The 14,476-nt window shown below is 29.8% G+C and overlaps 1 pseudogene across 1 annotated transcript in view; it reads right to left on the reverse strand.

Moving 5' to 3' along the window:
• Positions 1-14,476, reverse strand: part of LOC143257803 (laminin subunit beta-1-like) — a 56,183-nt pseudogene that overhangs the window by 37,530 nt on the left and 4,177 nt on the right. Inside the window, exons 3-12 of the transcript XR_013031999.1 lie at positions 10,461-10,689; positions 10,099-10,273; positions 9,219-9,347; positions 7,691-7,954; positions 5,764-5,884; positions 5,259-5,447; positions 4,552-4,731; positions 3,712-3,821; positions 1,722-1,937; positions 1,304-1,462 (exon numbers count right to left, since the gene is read on the reverse strand). The product of XR_013031999.1 is annotated as a laminin subunit beta-1-like (transcript). The remainder of the gene's footprint in view (positions 1-1,303; positions 1,463-1,721; positions 1,938-3,711; positions 3,822-4,551; positions 4,732-5,258; positions 5,448-5,763; positions 5,885-7,690; positions 7,955-9,218; positions 9,348-10,098; positions 10,274-10,460; positions 10,690-14,476) is intronic.

Here is a 14,476-nt window from a genome sequence, read left to right on the forward strand (position 1 = left end):
TTATGTTGAAGTTTTATTTTAAAACAAATAAAACTACCTTAATTGTGTATGAATACTTTTTTACTTCACAGAATACACCATTAAATAAGAAAAATCCATTACTATAGTTAAGGAATATTAACCAACTGCTTAAAATAAACCAATTACGTAGAAAAGTGTGATAAGAAGTTAGTTTTGTCTCATTAATCACAAAGCTATACAACGAATGATTTGTGCTGTGCTCTCCACAAGTGTTAAAATTCCATTTTTAGAATTATAAGCCCTCAAAACTACTGCTGATATAGATAAGAAGTTATGATACCAAACTAAAAACAAGACAAAAATATATTTACTCCATCAGATCTTAACAACCAGCTAATTTAAACATGTTTACATATATAAAAAACGAAAAAACCTAAGCTGTACAATAATTTTCAGTTGCTTGGTAAAATTAACACTAACACCCAATACTTAAAAACGAAATTTGTAATTCTTAATAAATTATCCAGTGCTCTATGTTATTTGTACACAGTAATCAATTTTTTTATTTCTAGTGAAAGATTCTCTTCAGACAGATTTTTTAAAATACCTTTTGTCATTTCAAGGATTAACACTTTTAACTTTAGAAAACTATTCATCCCATTACCTTAAACAGCACATTTTATTTTTCCATCAATGAAAGGTTATTTTTATTGTAACTATCTCTTTCATTTCACTTATAAAATACTGTTATGCTCATCCTTCCATATATTATGTCTACAAACCTTATTTTATTTGGCTTGTTTAATATAGAGGTCAAGTAATTGAGACAGGTTAACTCTTAAATTACCCTACCACAAAACAGTAAAGAGTGGATAATACTTCAGAAATTAATTTCTAGGCTGAAATGACATGCACGTTCAATCAGTTTTGGCATATTCAAACATAGGATTTGGAATGGTTTTAAATTCTTCAAATATGAAACCCACTCCCTAGTGAAGGCAAACAGCAATATACCAAACTTAAAAACTTAACTTAAATGTCCTTTTAAACTAATTTTTCAAACTGATACCTAGATATAGTCATTGGAGTTTAAAGTAATAAAATATATAACTAATAAAACAAATTTAACATTCCTTAAGTTATTCAATGACACTAAATAATTAATGAATTTGCACTTGTGCTTTCTGGGTAAATTTATTTTCTTTTTGTTTAAACGTTGGCAATACTTCTTTTACTACAGTAACAATCATTAATATTTTAGTTTTTATTTCACCTATCTTACACAATACACAAGTCACACTAATTATCTCAAAAACCCAACATCAAAAAAGTGAAAGATAACCTGTTGCTCGTAACGAATCACAATACCATACTCCAGTGTTTGAGGAACGTTAGTAATGTTAAACCTGAGGCTGGAACCCTCATAAACCATCATAAAACCAAGTCCAGTCCATGTTTGTTCTTTTCCTGATTCTGGTTCTCTGATATTAACTGCACAGTTCTGTAAAGAATTCTAACCATTATGATTATCCTTTTTAGATAAGGTTGAGGAAACAAAATGAAACTAATTTTCAAGTAAATAAATATTCAATTCCAAAGCTAATTATTTACTTTTACACTGGAAAATGATCATTATGAACCATAATCAATTTTTGTCAAGAAGTTAAAATGTGAAAGGTTAAATTACAGACAACTGTTTAAATAAATCAAACTAATAAATAATGTTGGTGCAGCTAATAGTGAAATCAATCAATGCTTACTTGACAACTTGTTGTAAGTTCAGCTTCGTATGTTAGATAGTCTAGATTTCCAACAAAGTAACGTGATACTGGTTGATCACAGCGACGTCCACTTACATGAGGTTGACAACGGCACTGCCCATTTATTACATCACAATTATTATCATATGCTCCACCTGGATTACAGTCACATGGTTTACAGCCTAGTTCATCAGAACTAAATCCCCAAAACTCAGGCTAACATGCAAGCAAACATTTGTTGATGTTAAAATGGAAAATATTCAAAAAAATCTGAACAAAATACCTAATGTATGCTAACTTCAAAATAAAATACCAAAAACTAGATAACACTAAAACAATTACTGAAGCAAAATATATATACAGAGCATTGCCATCATAACCATTAGAATTGTCATTTTATCACAAGATTCAATATCTAAAAATCAATAAAATTATTGAAATATGAATTCGTCTCCTCATTCTTATAATCTGAGGCTGTAAAATTAGGTAAATTTAGGTAAAACTAAATTTTGATTCTATTCTAGTCATGGATCTTCAGCTTTCCAAACTGAATGCCATAATTCCAGAGTTTTGTCAAATTTCACTCCTTATATAATCAGTAAAGTGAAAAACCAAATGTTAATAATTTAATATGATGAAGTTCAGTTAGTCCCAAATCAATCAAGTTTGAAACTCACTTTTACAGAAAGATTCTCAACTTCACAAAATCATCATTTTATACCTAAAAATATAAATCTGAAGCATTATTAACTTAAGAAGATGCATCAAACTAACTTTATGTACTACCATGCATCCACCATTAATAACAAGTGAGAGCTGGTCATTGCTAAATTTACTATCTGCTTGAAATACAGTTGCCAATCTAGTGATTTAATTTGAAAGAAAAATAGGAAAAGCTGTAAAAATTCTACTTTTTATATGGCAATTAGTTTTATTAAAAATTTAAATAAAGAAAATGAAGCATTTCTGATAATAACATAATGCTCATTGCATATGAAAACATCAAATCAGTTCACTTCATCAGCAAGTTTATACAGCTCTTTAAAACAAAATATCTTCCATTTAACATTATATATTTGAAAACCAGAATTGCTTTGATCTCACACCTGCTATTTTCTTGTTCAAACATTTTTTAATTAACATATGACTTAAGACTACTTTGGTGTAGTTTTAACCTATTCAAAATCATCAGTGCCTCGCAAAGATTAGTGTTATATTCTTAAGAACCTAACTTCAGGTTATACTTTTTTCTTTTCTTTTTTAACATTTTATCACTGGATACAGTCTTTTGAATTATTTGTTGAAAATAATACAAAGTCCAATACACATAACACATTACTTTATTTCTCTCAATGTTTGCAACAGGCTACTATCTCTTGTACTTTAGACAAGTTCACAAATAATGTTAGTACTTTCAACAGATTCTTGCTAATAGCACCAAGATAAATGTACAAATAATCTTGCTTGTACAACCAAGAGCCAATTAAATATAAACTGAATATATACATGATAACCAAAACTGATCTGAACTGCTTCACTGACTTCTCAATCACTGAAAAATTTGTTAAATATTTCACTGAATCAATGGAACTTTACCAACTGAAAAAAACCAACTCAATACTTCACTGATTATTGTATTTATAATATAATGTTTATAGATATTGCACAATATCTCTTGATCTTTAAACATTCACAAATAGTCTAAGACCTGTAGAACTACTTTTATAGATTTACTACCATCTTGCAAACATTCAAATTTAAACAATTAAAATATAGTTTATATTTTGCGTTTTTATGCAAGATGCATTTAACCAGTTAACACACAGTTTAATTATTCAAGTACCCAAAACCCTTTGAAAAACTATGCACTGAAGGAACACGTTTGGATAATAACATTTAGATTGTCAGATAAATGTTTGCATTTAAATGAAATAATTCAACTGCATGTGTTTAAAACATGTTTTAAGGAAAATTATGTAATACATCTTACCGAACACTGACTGCAATCTCTTCCAACAACATTCTTCTTACAAGAACACTTTCCTGTCATCTCATTACAGTCAGAGTTTCCAATAATCCCAGATATGTTGCATCTGCATGCTATAACAGATAGTTCTCCTCAATTCATTGTTCTTACAAGTCAAACATACAAATACTTCTGAACATAATACAGAGAATCAATTATACATTTAATATAATAATACAAGAATATCTTATGGCATAATTTTACAAAATTTACATGATACATTAAAATCTGTTACTGTTACAAATGTTAATTAATACAAAATTAATACTTATTTAATTAATAATTATCTACATAACATTCAAAATGAACTAGTTATTTTAAGCTATGCAAGAAATCTTCCTACAATAATTTTCCTATTAAGACAAAAGAAGTTTCATTATACACAGTGCAAAATATTTTTCTCACTTTTTTAGCAACTAATGCCACTTTACTACAGTTTAATGGCATTCAGTGCAAAAGTAAATAGATTTTCTAAATATTCTCATTATCTAGTTATTTAAATAAAGCTTCTTAACCCTGTAATTTCATGTTTAACAAAGATTTATGCTTTGACAACTGAATGCAAAGGCATTAATTAGAAGAAATAAAACAAATTATACTTTTAACTTCCAAGAAACATCTCTTATAATAACAATAAAAAATACATTAAATTATCTACAAAAAAATTGTGCATCTATTTTAACACATACTTGAATACTTCACAAAATTTACATAAGAAAATCTTCAAATTAAGCAATTTGTTCTCAAAAAGTCTAAAATTCAACACTAGGTCAATCAGAAACAAGATGAGTTAATGTAGCTCACATTCACAGCCATCAGGATTATCAGGTTGAAAATTCCAAAATCTGGTCTTGCAGTGATCACAACGTCTTCCTTCAACATTGGTTTTACAGCGACAAAATCCTGCAACAATCCCAGCTGCAGGATCACTCACAGATTCACAGTTACCCTTATCCAACGAGCCATGACGATCACAGTCACATGCTGTCATAAATCATATCCTTAAGAGTTTCATTACCTTCAAAACATTTGTATTATGCAAATAAAACAGTGCACTACTAAACTAAAATATCAAATAACTATGAAGCAGTAGCATGTGTAACCTACATGTCACATACAATTTTTCACTTGAAGTTTAACATATGAAACCAAACTATGAAAAGTATTCTATCACACTACATAAAAATTGTTAGTTGCCTCTCACTAGATGTTTATGAATACATTCTAAAATGTCAATGAATACAACACCTGAATGTTACTTCACTTTTGCCAAATAATTTCTTAAAATGCAACTTGAAAGCCTAGAATATTTTTATTATAATAAATTCCATTAAGATGCATACTGCAGTTTTTATGCAAATTTAGTACCTAGGAAAATTGGTTAACATATCTACTTACAAATTATTGGAATTAATACTTCTATCTTAAAATGCATTTAACAGTATAAAAAGTTAAATGTAATTTTCAGTACAACGTTTTCTCCCATACAGCAAACATTAACATGTACTTACGTTGACAAACGTTTACGTGAGTTACATCGAGTGTAGGATCATGGTAAAAAAAAGGTTTGCACTGTTCACAATTTCGACCCATCGTGTTATGCTGGCAACCATCACACATCCCTCCACTCACTTTGTTAGTGGAATTCCATACTGCCCAGTCAAAGTGACATCTCGTAGCATGTCCATTACAATTACATTCTACAAAAATAAAAAAGGGCAAATTGACAAAAATACTTATTGATGGTCTTCCTATGTAACAAAAATCTTTACATATTTACAAAGAAAACTGAAACATGTGTGTTTGTAAATTCAAATTCCATTACAATGTATTCACAAGAAGTTGCATGTAAAAACAACATGAACTTTCTAAAAGTACTTGAAATTAAAATACAATTACTTAAATAAACTTTCACTTAAATGTACGAGTAGCCATGATGGCAAAACTTTCATCATTTATATAACAAAAATCAAACAATTAAATGAATCATTCATTCTGCAAAAATGTGCTCCTTACTTCCACAAGCATTAGTATGGTTTCCTATTGCAGGTTTCCAAGGTACATCATTGTACATGTCCTCACACTCTTCACAGTTCAATCCTTTTGTATGGTGAGTGCACAAACACTTTCCATAAACCTATATATAGTAAAATTAATATGTTATTTGCACACAATTATTCATTTGTTAATGAATCAAAAATCTAGGTTTAAAAAAATTATTTTGTATACATATATCACTGCTCAGTTGTTAGCTTATTGTTTTAAAGTAATAATAATAAAAACAGTGATAAGTCAAACTTAATATTCAAAAATAGGTTAAAATCACTTTATAAATCAGCCCAATTTGATTGTACATGCAATATATTTACAGTTTTCTTCTTCTATGCAACTGGAAAGTTACATAAAAATAATTATTTAATGAACATCAAGATCTTATATTTTAGAAAACTGAAAGATTAAATGTGCAAAAACCTGCAAAGCTGTGACCAAATGTCTGTATGATGTAAATTTTCACACAATTCCTAGAAACCTTATTCACTTTGATTTCTTAACATTCATTTTATTGTAAAATTGTATTTATAAGATATCAAAGAAGAAAGCACTACACTACACTCTAATTCAGTTGGCAAATGACACAGTCTGATTATTTTAGCTTTTGTAAACATCTTCCCCAGCTTATGTAAATAGTTAGGCTAAACATGAATAAAAGTGAAAACATAGCAGCAAACAAATTTCAATCTCAAATTAAAACTTATTTAAAAAATGTTTCTCACCCATCATAAACCTTAAAATATTTTTTGTTTGTTTTATCTATTTTCTTGCAACTTATTATTGGAGACGGTGGAATTATTTTTTTTATTTATTTATTATTATTAACTACATTGAACTTGTTTATCTACAGAGGTCTCACTAAAGATTCTAAACTTGGTGTACAAAACTTGCATACCACTACAGTGCAGAGATTTGCTCTTAATATTGTTTTTCAAAATTCACGTTCCTGTTTCAAGGGTTCTTTTTGTTTAAATAACTGACATAGAGACCTATAACTATGTGAAAGAGTGAAAGCATTACTGTCTTAATATTAACATTAAATGTTTAGAACAGCTGTAAGTATAGAAATTAAATTAGAAGTTCTGTGAACAGTCTACAGTTTGTGTCTTAATTATTTTAAAATATTGTACTTCATACACATCCACTTATCACATTTCTAAAAATAATTAGAAACTCGCAAGCCAAACCAAAACTAGGTTTGTTAACTTTTCAAAATTTCATGGATTTCTTTTCCAGTTAATGTTAACTTTGTGAATAATGTCACATACTGTAGTTCTGCTTCTTGAACTAACTGCCTAGTAATTTTTTTTTCCTTACGTTCACATACAACTTGTTAAAAATTTACACTTCTGGTTTCAATTACACAAATACAAAAGTTTATACACTGAGTTGAGCAAGTTCTCTGTAAATAACACATAGAATTAATAATGTAATTAGCTTGGAATAATCACACAAACTAATATCGTACATTAATAGCCAATATACTAACATTGTGAAGCCAATCACTTTCATTAAGCTTCACATATTTCGTTTTTTATATAAGCAACGGTACCACACTTAATACCTTTCACTTATTTAACTTAACTGCCCATTAATTAGTGGTAAGCATTACCATGTCAGACTAAAAACCTGAAATTCGTTTCCCTATCACTTATAATAATAATAATAAAACATTTTGTGCCAACTGTGTTAGGAACAAAATATTTTACACAACTTGCAATTTTTATTGAATTATTGCACAAGTAAAGCACTTTTGTCAGCATCTTTCCACAATGTTTTAAAATCACCTAAAATACAAATACATACGCAACTTTTACTCTGAATGGATTCTGATGTAATTTAAATGAAGAGCACGAGAACAAACTGAAAGTATCCTAAATTAGAAACTTACAATATCAGGACCTGTATGCTGGCCGAGCTGTGGTACACAATTGCCTGCATGTCCATTACAAAAACACCTTCCTCTTGCCACTATTTCATAAATAGCATAGTAATATTTCATTTTATTTGGTTTAGCTGAATCCAAAAGATTATCACCAAGTGTATGGAGCTTGGTGAGGTTGAGTCGCAGGTTGGTCACTTTCAAAGTATCTTGAACTTCAAGACTATAGGGGTCATCCACTTGAATATTAGGAGGTATAACTTTAAATATAACCTATGGAAACAAACACAACATTTAGGTAACTAAGTAAAGTACAATAGTCAAGTCACTAGAATCATTCATAGAAAAATTAGAGATAAAATATGGGATACTTAATGGAGCTTATTACTCAAAATGAGACTAAAAAAAATACTAATGCCTACTGATTATAATGTGCAATACTTCCCAAGGAGTATTTAAACCACAAGATAAGAGCTAACTAAATTATAAAAACAAAATTTCACTTGTTAATGAAATTGGTAAATGACCAAGTACAAAGGCAAAGCAAATTAAAGAAAAGGGAAAAAAGCCCAGTACTGTGAACAACAAAACAAAAAAATATTTTTTTAGGATCTTGCTACAGTTGGCAACATTTAGGTATTATGTGCAATACCTTGTTTGTTGATACAAGATTTTAGCATAGTCATACAGAAGGTTATCTTGGCATAACTGTCCACAATTTTGAACTTGTTGACAAGTTAAAAAAAACAACGAATCAAAAGCACCCATAAGCAACTCTTGAGATACTTTTGTCTGTCTAAATAGTGGTATTTGACCATAACTCTCAGATAACATAGTTACAGCCCCAAAGTACACATGCGTGCATGCGCATGTCTATGAACATGAACCCTCACATTCATAATCCTAGAATGCAAACCACTCAACCGTGGCTAACCCAGTTGTAAAATAAAACAAGTTTATAACACCAGCTTAAACTTGTATCAGATTTGGAATAGATATGGTTGCTTTGCTCCTTTTTAAGCACAAAACCACACAAATGAACCATGCATACTGGGCCCAACTATGGTATCAAAACCTGGTCTTTAGCATTATAAGCTTCAAGACTTACCACCAAGACACTGGGGGACAAATATATAGTTTAAAAATGGAAGAACATGCTTTTGAGATACTGAAATTTAAAATAGAGAAACAAAACATATCTAAAAAATCCACTTCTGAAAACAAAATACAAAATGTAAAAGAATAATTTACGAAAACCTTACGAGTGCATCAGTATTAAATACAGCATCCAGTTGATAACAATTACAAATTAAACTTCTGAGAGAACATGCAAAACTGAAAACAATTTACAGTATACATTTAATCACCACCTTGGTTTAGAAGTTTATACTAGTTTATGTAACAGTTATATAACATTCTTTACATTTAAAATTTAAACAACTGTGCCCTCTGACAAAATGATATAAAAAACAAAAACAAAAGAACACCAGAAGTAAACACACATCAGTTCTACAAGTTCGATAAACAGAATGCCTACCTCTCCCATTGTGGATGGCTCAACCTCAGAGTACTGGGAGTCGCACACTACATCAGTCACCTTCTGTCTAGACTCAGTTGATATTCCTGGAAATGACTTTGTACAGTTGTAGGCAAAATAGTTGTACACCTGTATATTATAAAAACAAAAACAAACAATAAATAGCATACAAAAGTTATTTAAATTGGTTACCAATTTACACATGCAACTAATAACAGTTATATGTTATAGTTCCAAAACCTTTTAAAAAAGCTGCTATAAATATATTTTATTACATTTAAATCATAGGAATTATACTGTAAGATAAACTAACTGAAAGCAATTGAAATAGTAAAAGTGAGTACCATGACATTTTCCTTGTTTAGTCATAGTTACGTACAACACAGGTTTTGAATGAAAACATGATGGATCTTTCTACAATCATTCGTGACAATAGTCAGAATATTATTACACAAGAGATTACTATAATACACTAAATATCAACCAAGAGACTTTCTGAAACAGTTGTAATTACTACAAGTATGAATTAGTTCAAGGATCTTAAGAGATTATTCCTCAAACACTTTGAGTGATGTAAAAAAAGTAAAGAAACAGACAGCTTTAAACAAAATTTATGTGAATGTACTTACTGAAAAATCTGATTTTATACACAAATTTTGGCAACTTGAATTTCTCAAAGAATTATAACTGGGATATAAAGATGAGTCAAATTTGGCTTTTACAAATAAATACAATTAAACAAGATTAAAAAAGATGACAATAATTAAAAGATACAAGTTATTAAATTATTCAATATCAAGTAACTCAATAACTAGTATCTTGATATATATATATAAGTAGAAAGCTTAAACACTCAAAAAACATGCTCACTTATACATACTTTCCATGTTGTTCCAAAGTCATGAGACTTTTCAAGAAGCATAGCAGCAGGTCGAAATGTTTTAAAGACAATGATGAGATGAGTGAAGTGAAACTCCATCTCCAAATCCAGCTGTATTGTAACATTTTCCTTGCCATTTTCTGCTTGCCACCATTTTGAGTTATTACCTCCAATCCTAGTAAATATACCTATTAATTTACATGCTTTATGATTGTCAGTTTTTGCAAATAAAATTAATTTTTGTATAATAACAGTAAAGAAATAAACAAAACATTTTATAATTGAATTATAATAATTAATCAAGGAAAAGTTGCACACATACACATTTCATTATTTGTATACCACCAAGTTTTTTTTTTTACCTAGAAACAACATTTTCAATTTCATGAGACTTTCCAAGATTTCTGGCGTCACAAACAAAACATTTCTTCTTTTCTTTTAAATGACTAACAACGCAGAAATGTTCCTCTTTCTGTTGTCCACATGTTGAAGAAGCGTAAAGTTGTTTTTCTCGACCAATCAGCAAGTTCCCTACATCTGGATAGCAACTTGACACTTCACAAGTTGGTAAAGATGTTTGAGAATATGTTCCTGTTTATTAAAAACAAATTCGATATTGCATTTCGATTAGGACAAGTTCAACTAATTAGCGACACAAGTCATTAGTTTGACAAAATAAAACTGAATTTACTCTAAAATGTCAGGTATGTTTATTTGGTTTGATTTGTTTTTAATCAAAGTGAATTGACGCATTTGTTGAGATTAACTAAGTTAAGAGAATTGAGTTCAAAACTGGTGTTACATTGGTGTATGTTTCAGTAATAGTTCTCTCAACACGATCTTTAGTGCATCACGAAGACAATCTGTTCGAAATGTCGTATTAAATAAACTGGGAAAGTTGTCATTTAAACGCGTCATTTTCTTTATTTTTTACTAATAATTTATCTCGCAACACATCAGATACGACACAGAATACGACGACGACGGAATGTTGAAAATATAACGAAACAACATCTTGGTGAAATCCAAGTTCCAGCTACGTTGCGATTTTTTTTTTTTTTTTTTTGATGTTCTTGCCCGTTTACAAAAATAATTTTAGGTGACTTATATTTTAGACTGATTGCTAATACGATCTTTATTTTGTGTTATTGATTTCTTTGTTTTATTCACTGTAAATTATTGTTATTACACGACCACATAAATATATTCACAGCATAAATGAGATAAGACATTTATTAATAACTAAAATATACTTCATATATTTTTAAAAATTTAAATAGTAGTTGAACTATCAAAACTTAAGAATTAACTCTTATTTGGTACTTTTAGTTTTATCTAATGCAGAACTTTCTGTCAGTCTCAATATACCTTTTGCTCTCTCACAATCGCTTCGTTTTTATATCCATTCTCACGATGTTTGCAAGTTTCATTTCTTTCTTTCATATTGCATTACGTTTTATTTCATTTTCATTTCTTAATTATAATTATTTCAGACCGTAGAGCTTCTTTAACTTATTTTTAATGGACTGTTTTATCGCCTTACCTAGTACCCTTTCATTTTTTTTTTTCTAATACTTTTCCCTTAGTGGATGAACATTATTAATGGAACAGTGTGCTACTTTGTGTAGCTATTGTCTACATCTATTTCACTGCATAAACATACAGTAACGCACTATATTCCAATAAGCCTACTCGGAAACGTTAGAGCTCACCTTGAAATGGTGTAGATAAATGTACTTAAAATAATAACAATTCGAGCTGCGATAAAAGTGTTCCAGCTTCTTAGTTGCTTAGCACCCTAATATATTATACATAATCCCTTAATCAACAACAATTACAATTCGATGTTTAATTTTGTTTGTAATGAACGCACTAAATGGTCAATGTTTTCGCTGCAGCGCATGCTAAATAGAAGTTATTTATCTCAAAGTATATGGCCTTTCTTACTGGTAACAGTATTCCATCATTATTTTATCGTATTCAAGATGCGTTTTTCAGAGTCTACAAAACTGAATAAATCCTGTATATGATTGCAGTGTAGGGTTAATTGGATTTGTATGCCGCCTGTAATACTTACTGAAAGCTGGGCAACATATTTTACAAGATAATTATATAGTATAATTATAATTTAAAAAAAACAAAACGATATGTACTTAACATGTATAACATTACAAAAGTAGCACTCTCCAAGTACCACAATCAAATTTACATACTACACAAATGATATTAAAACGAAGTACATTCAGTTTCTGCAATGTAGATCTGTGAATACGACAATGTACAATACAAAAACTTTCACTGGAGTATGCGCTGAACTTTATAGAACCGGAGCCCTACCAAAATCTGTAAGTCATGTGACGTCACCATCAAGATCTTAAAATTCATTTTTTTTTTCTAGACCGTTTTAAATAAAGCATATTCAACTAATTATTTGAGACTATTTACATTATTATTAAATAGAATACACCTACACTAAAAAGAGAAAACTTCCCACTGAGGTTCCTTCAAGAACAACTGGGTACCATATACAATAAATTTAACATGAAAATTATTGAAAACGTCTATTTTATAAATTTGTCATAGCTGCTCTCCTATCAGTACAGATAAGAAAAAAATGTGATCTTTGCTGTATATTATGTACACAATAAGCCTTTTAAAAATGTGTGCATTTAAAAACGAACTTTATCATGTGGTTATGTTGTATTCACGTGCTTCAATAACCACACTACGAAAAGAAAAATATTTCAATCTGTGTATGTTGAGGGGAGGAGATAAACTCAGATGTGAAATGCATGAATGTATAAAAAATATTTTAATTTTGAAGTGTCTGGATTCAACTCGAATTTCAGGTGCCATAAAAACACTCCAATCGACAGTTATAAACTGTTATGTAATATAAATATTACACTAAACTTTTTTGTATTTTTATTTTTAGCTAGTAAACTTAATAATCTCGTTCAGAGTTCTAAAAGGAACGTGAAAGTTAAGTAACATTATTTAAATAAGCACATTAACAATGAATATTTTTGTTGCACCATAGTAAATAGTCCTTACTTTATACAATGAGTAACTAAACAGCAACATTATAGTAACATCATAAATTTAAAATGACTAATGTTTAGTTCAATTGTATTATGCATTATTTGGTTGGTAACAAGACAACTGTACATCCTCGTGCAGAAGAAGGCGCTAGGTTGTTTATCTCGATTCTCTCTTTTCACCTTTGCCAAGCACCACTTGGTTTGAGACAATAGGCTATCTGTTCTCTTCCCACCACGGGTATCGAAACCCGGTTTTTAGCGTTGTAAGTCCGCAGACATACCGCTGAGCCACTACTCAGCTCTACTTGAATAAGTCAAAGCTCTCTGGCCATCCTAGATTGACAAGTATTGTCTTGACTCTCTCTGCTAGCCTTCTTTATATTTGGATAGAACCAAAACCTTAATCCAAATCTAGATCTGGATCTAATAATGGTGTTGAAGTGCTAAGTTCATCCAGTTGAAACGGGACAAATCGAAATTTCCTAAGTACTGCAGTCGACGCCACTCGGAAGTTTCAATAAGACTTGTCAAGGGGTTTCTTCGATGTCTACCGAGATTGTGACTTTACAACGGTTTTCACAGGGTGCTGGTATAGTTACACCGGAGATGTGACTAAGTATTTGTAAGATTATCTTGTCTCTTCACAACTGATGAAACAGTTAACAGGATCATTTACGGTGTAATTTTGTTTTCTGTCCTTTCACAATGCTTGAACAAAACTGTACCTGATGGAGTTGTCTGATGTATATTCTAGTTCATATATTTGTAGTAAGATTGTCCATAATTTTGTGTTCTTATGGTCACTGTAGTTCATTATGCTTTTTTTTTCTCACTACTCGATGAACAACCTATTTTTGGTCTCACCTCTTCTATATCAGTAATTTATTATTATAAAACGTATTTTTAAAAAACATTAGGTCTAGAAACTGGTTACATGTTTGTACTTAAATGCTTGGACCGAATTTTTATTATTATCATAGTTGCATAAAGCTTTAACAGAATAAACTATTTTTCGTTATCAGCGAAATGTGTATTGCTTCACTTTAGGCTAATTGTGCAGTTGTGTGGAATTTTGAAATTTAAAACTTGTAGCATAAAACGTAAGTTAAAAATCTAAACGGTTAAAACTAGGCGTATACAGTTCAACATATTTCGACCCATTGTTTAGAAAAATATCTGTACTGAAACACACATTGAATGAAAATAATATATATGAAAATACGTCAAATAACATTTAACCTTAAAGGTTAAGTGTTAAAAATTCCAAATTAGTTCTAGTTCCCTAGCAGTGACCAAACTTGGTTTACGGCATTGTTAATCATAAACGTTAATAAACA

This window comes from Tachypleus tridentatus, chromosome 7 (assembly GCF_004210375.1).
Source record: "Tachypleus tridentatus isolate NWPU-2018 chromosome 7, ASM421037v1, whole genome shotgun sequence".
NCBI lineage: Eukaryota > Metazoa > Arthropoda > Merostomata > Xiphosura > Limulidae > Tachypleus > Tachypleus tridentatus.